Source organism: Rhincodon typus, chromosome 7 (genome assembly GCF_021869965.1).
Source record: "Rhincodon typus isolate 14 chromosome 7, sRhiTyp1.1, whole genome shotgun sequence".
In the NCBI taxonomy this organism is placed as follows: domain Eukaryota; kingdom Metazoa; phylum Chordata; class Chondrichthyes; order Orectolobiformes; family Rhincodontidae; genus Rhincodon; species Rhincodon typus.
The window spans coordinates 98,592,238-98,598,053 of record NC_063338.1 but is presented as its reverse complement, the minus strand read 5'-3'; positions in this window follow the sequence as shown (position 1 = coordinate 98,598,053).

Genomic DNA, 5,816 nt, shown 5'->3' with positions numbered 1-5,816 from the left:
GTGGTGTCACGGACATAGGTAGGGAGTTCCTGGACCAAGGGGGAGAAGATGGAGTCTAGATAGTTGGAGATCAGTTCGGTTTTATTCCACTTGCTTTGACTTGTCTCAATGTCCTCTTGGAGCATCACTGCCACTTTATTCTGTACCTGTACTGCTTTGAGTGGATTCATTCTATAGGGGTGTTGTTTCATCAGAACAGCATTTCCTACATCAACCTCATATACTATGGTATTAGCCTTCCCCATTCTATTTCTGCATATGTCCTTATAGCACTGTAACAAGTCTTTCAATTCAGTTCTCTGTTCCTGGGTCAGAGAGATCATTATGTAATCCCACTCTTTAAGGACTTCCTTGTTAGTTAATTTATTCTGAGGCACATCAAAATTCAAATCATCTGGATTTGATTCTTCACTCTGACATTAACTAATACCTGTTTCTCCGATCCCCTTTGTCATCATAATGTTTTAGCATGTTCACATGAATGTTTTTCTATCTGGCGTCTTTATCTGACAGGGACCACTAAACCTTGCTTTGAAGGGATCTCCTACCACTGATAACAGAACCAATACTTTATCCCCACACATAAACATATGAATTTTCGATTTCTTATCTGCTTCTTGCTTCACTATGTGCTGTGCCATCTTCAAATGTTGTCTAGTTAATTCACCTACTCTGCGTAATCTTTCTCTCATCTCAGATGCATAATCCAACTGTGAGATCTCTGACTTAGGACCTATCAACTTTTCCTTAATTAACTTTAAAGACCATCTTACTTCATGTGCGAATATCAGTTCAAATGGAGTAAACTGAGTCGATTCATTTGGACCATCTCTAATAGCAAATAATACAAATGGGATACCTTTATCGAATCATTTGGGTAATCCTGACAATAAGCCCTCAACATGGTCTTTAGGGTCTGATGCCACCTTTCCAATGCTCCTTGGGATTCAGGGTGGTACGCACTTGATTTGAAGTGTTGGATGCCTAAACTACCCATGAACACCTCAAATAATTTGACAGTAAAATTGGATCCTTGGTCTGACTGAATCTCCCTGAGTAGTCCATAATGGTAAAGAAAGCAAGCAACTCCTCCACAACCTTTCTTTGCCTTGACATTATGTAATATGATGGAATTCCCCGTGAAATCTGTAGGCACATTCATTATGGTTACCAAATACCAGTTTCCACTTCAGGGAGGAGACCTATATAATCAATAATAACCAGTGTAAAAGGTTCTTCAAATGTGGGAATTGGCAACAAAGGCGCTGGTTTTATTATTGCCCGTGGTTTTTCTGCAATTTGACACACGACAGGTACGACAAAATTCAACTACGTCTTTATGTAATCCGGCCAATGAAAATGCTTCTGTATCTTAGCCCGAGTCTTCCTCACTCCTAGATGATGACCTACTGGTAATTCGTGTGCTACCCACAATACTTGCTGTCTGTTTGCTATCGGCAACACAATCTGGTGAACTTCTGCCCATTCCTATTCTGTTCACTTGTGGGATCTGGGTGTCGCTGGCTGGCCAGCATGTCTTGTCCATCCCTAGTTGCCCCTTGAGAAGGTGGTGGTGAGCTGCCTTCTTGAACCGATGCAGTCCACCTGCTGTGAGTTGACCCACAATGCCACTAGGGAGGGAATTCCAGGATTTTGACCCAGCAACAGTGAGGGAATGGTGATATATTTCCAAATCAGATGGTGAGTGGATTGGAGGGAAACTTGGAGGTGGTGGTGTTCCCATATGTCTGATGCCCTTGTCCTTCCAGATGGAAGTGGTTGTGGGTTTGGAAGGTGCTGTCTGAGGCTCTTTGGTGAATTTCTGCAATGCATCTTGTAGATAGTACACACTGCTGCTATTGAGCGTCGGTGGTGGAGGGAGTGGATGCTTGTGGATGTAGTGCCAATCAAGCAGGCTGCTTTGTTCTGGATGGCATCAACTTCTTGAATGTTAAGGCTGCACTCATCCAGGCAAGTGGGGAGTATTGCATCGCACTCCTACTTGTGCCTTGTAGATGGTGGACAGGCTTCTGGGGAGTCCGGAGATGTGTTACTTGCTGTAGTGTTCCTAGCTTCTGGCCTGCTCTTTTAGCCACTGTTTGTGCTGAGTCCAGTTGAGTTTCTGGTCAATGATAAGCCCCAGGTTGTTGATAGTGGGGGATTCAATGATGGTAATACCATTGAATGTCAAGGGGTGGTGGTTAGATTGTCTCTTATTGTTGATGGTCATAGCCTGGCATTTGTGCGGCGTGAATGTCATTTGCCACTTGTCAGCCCAAGCTGATATTATCCAGATCTTGTTGCATTTTGAACTCTGACTGCTTCAGTATCTGAGGAGTGACGTATGGTGCTGACCGTTGTGCAATCATTGGCGAATGTCCCCACTTCTGATCTTATGATGGAGGGAAGGTCATTGATGAAGCAGCTGAAGATGGTTGGGCCTGAGACACTACCCTGAGGAACTCCTGCAGAGATGTCCTGGAGCTGAGATGATTGACCATCAACAACCACGACCATCTTCCTCCGTGTCAGGTATGACTCCAACCACTGGGGATTTTGCCCCCGATACCTATTGATTCCAGTTTTGCTAGAGCTCCTTGATACCACATTTGGTCGAATACAGCCTTGATGTCAAGAGCTGTCACTCTCACTTCACCTCTGGAATTCAGTTCTTTTGTACATGTTTGAAACAAGGCTGTAATGAGGTCAGGAGCTGAGTGGCCCTGGTGGAACCTAAACTGGGCTTAACTGAGCAGTGACCATCCTTATGTGCACTAATCTGCCAAGGTCTCCATTTCCACCTTAAGATTTTATCCTTAAGGGAATAACATTCTGGAATACTTTTGATTCCTTTTCCAAGTGGGCTTTATGATATAAAACCTTTATCTTCTCGTACTTTTGTTGTAATTCTATTAATCTTTCAGAACTAAACACCTCTGCCTGATCTTCTGAGACAACAAGGTGCAGGGCTGGATGAACACAGCAGGCCAAGCAGCATCATAGGAGCAGAGAGGCTGACGTTTCGGGCCTAGACCCTTCATCGGGGAAGGGGATTCTGAAATAAATAGGGAGAGAGGGGGAGGCGGATAGAAGAGGGATAGAGGAGAGGATAGGTGGAGAGGAAACAAACAGGTCGAAGAGGCGGGGATGGAGCCAGTAAAGGTGAGTGTAGGTAGGGAGTTAGGAAGGGGATAGGTCAGTCCAGGGAGGACGGACAGGTCAAGGGGGCGGGATGAGGTTGGTCGGTAGGAGATGGAGGTGCGGCTTGAGGTGGGAGGAAGAACAGGTTAGGGAGGTAGGGGACGAGCTGGACTGGTTTTGGGATGCGGTAGGGGGAGGGGAGATTTTGAAACTTTGAAATCCACATTGATACCATTCTCCAGCATCTGCAGTTCCTACTATCTCTGCCTGATCTTCTACCTGCTTAAGTTTTTCCTTTTATCATTTCTTCAGAGTGTCAGCTAACTGGACCTCAACTCCTTCATCTTTCTCCTTTTATTTTTCCCTCCTGTTTTAACTTATGTCTGTGGGATATTGTCACCCCACAGTCCAGAAAAACTCCAGGGTTTTTTCCTTTAAGTCCTCAATTCCCTGGTTTTCTTTTGGCTTTTCCACTACAATGGGCATCACTCCCACCTTTGATCTGGCTAGGTCATTTCCAAGAACAAACTCTTATTTCTAGAATAGACACTCTATCAATCACTCCCACTGCCACTTCCCCAGTCTTGATTGGACTTTCTAGCCTGATCTTACACGGGGGACCACTAATTTGCTCTCCATTTATTCCACAGATTACCACTTTCTCAGACAACATTTCAGAAGGAATGCAAATACATTCATCTCTTACTATTAGAAACTGACCAGTTCCTGTGTGGCTTAATACTTTAAATTCTTTACTTACTCCTCTGTTCTACATAAGTGAACTTTACCCCCACAGATGAAGTCTTTGAAGAGATCAGGCGCTATCTTAATTTCCAGGCCATGATTGGGTTGTGCACTCTCCTGCACCTTCTTGACTTCTCTTGAGATTTCCTTCACTATCTCAACGAATCCCACTGGTTTAGCCTCTTTTACCACATCCTTTTTCCCAGTGCCTTTCTTAAACCACCGGCACTATGACTGTGTGTCCCACCTTACTGCAGTGAAAACACCTGAGGTCTTTCACCTCTTTTCCACCTTCTTGGGATTCTTTTTTCACGTGGTAAATGGTTCCCAGTGTGATCTACTTTTTGTTTTTCATTGAAGGATCTCCCTCTTTCCCAATTTCTTTTCCTCATTGAATGAAATTGCTGTCGGAGGCCAGTTTTCAATTTATGCACTAATGCGTATTCGTCTCCAATCTGTTATAGAGCGGAGGTCAACCACAACCCCCCTACCCCGGTCCCCTCCTCCCCGGAAATTAAAACTGAAACACCCAGAGAGGCTCGCTTCTCCCTAGAATCTGTTAAAAGAGGTGTGAAAAGTGGTATAACCTGCCTCTTGCCCCCAGTCTGTTATAAAAGAGTGGTTAAATGAGTTAAACTCCTGACACCCCTACTCTATAATCAACAAGTAACAATTCTAATGGTACGCTGTTTCAATGAATACAAGTCCCACTTATATAAACAAAAATAAAAACAGCCAGTCTTCCAGAATGTTCTGTGCCTTCTCCGTTGATCTTCCGTCAGGAACGCCTTCTCCATCGAATTCTTTTGTCTGGAGTGCCTCTGTCAAGTTCTTTTGTCAGGAATAATAGCTAAGAATATCCTGGTATCTTTTTTCAATGATGCTTACCCTGAGGCTTAGAGAATTCTGAGAGAGCCAATGAATCTTTCTTTAGGGCTGATGGCAGTTTGCTATCTGCCAATTTCACAAATGCCATCTTTTGTTTTATATCCTTGATGACATATCAATTCCTTACAATAGGATTGGTCCTATGTTGTCAAAATGTTTAGATTTAAACTTAATTGGTTTTTGGTCTCTGGTGCCTGGTTTAAATTAATTGGCTAAATTCAAACTTGTCTTGATAACAAAACAAAACTGTGGCTTGGACTGCTAACTGTACATCCTTTGATACAAATGTTACAATTCAGATGGTCTATGCATCTGCAAACCCACAAGGTGCCCACAGATGCATTTTAATTTTCTCTCTCCAAACCTCGAAAAAGCACATCATCTCTAAGGTTTTAGAGTAGATTTGGAGCTTGGGTTGTGTACTGTACTGATGGTGTTACCCAGCAGGGTAATGAAACATCTACGGAACAAGGAACCAGCTCGGCAAGCCAACCAACCACAACAAGCACATCATCTTTTAAAGGGACCATGCACCCCCCCCCACCACCACCACCAAAATCATTTTACAAACTTGAAATTATACCATCCTACCTTGCAATCCAGAAGTACTGTACACAACTTCGCAACAACATATTGTGTGATGATGATGCTGTCTGTCCCCTGTCAGGGTCTTTCGTGCAGACACCAAATTCTTTCCAACTATTAAACCTTTGTTCTGTCTTCTGTTGTTAATGGTTGGAATGAGAGTCTAGACCCACACCAGTTGACTCCTAAGTCCCCTTTGAAATGGCCCAGTAAGCCACTCAGTTCAAGGGCATGTGGGGAGGGACAAGAAATGCTGGCCATGTCAATGATGCTCACATCTAAATTTCATCTTTCATGAGAACAAAATATTGTCTCATTTGTTGGCAGCCACAAAAATTTCCTTGTCATAAGAATTTCTACTTATTGTAATGTTTCCAGCTTGATCTGTAGTCTTTGATCTATTATGTAGTTTAGTCAAGCTGCACCCTCTATTTGCACTTGTCTTTCTGGATTACTAC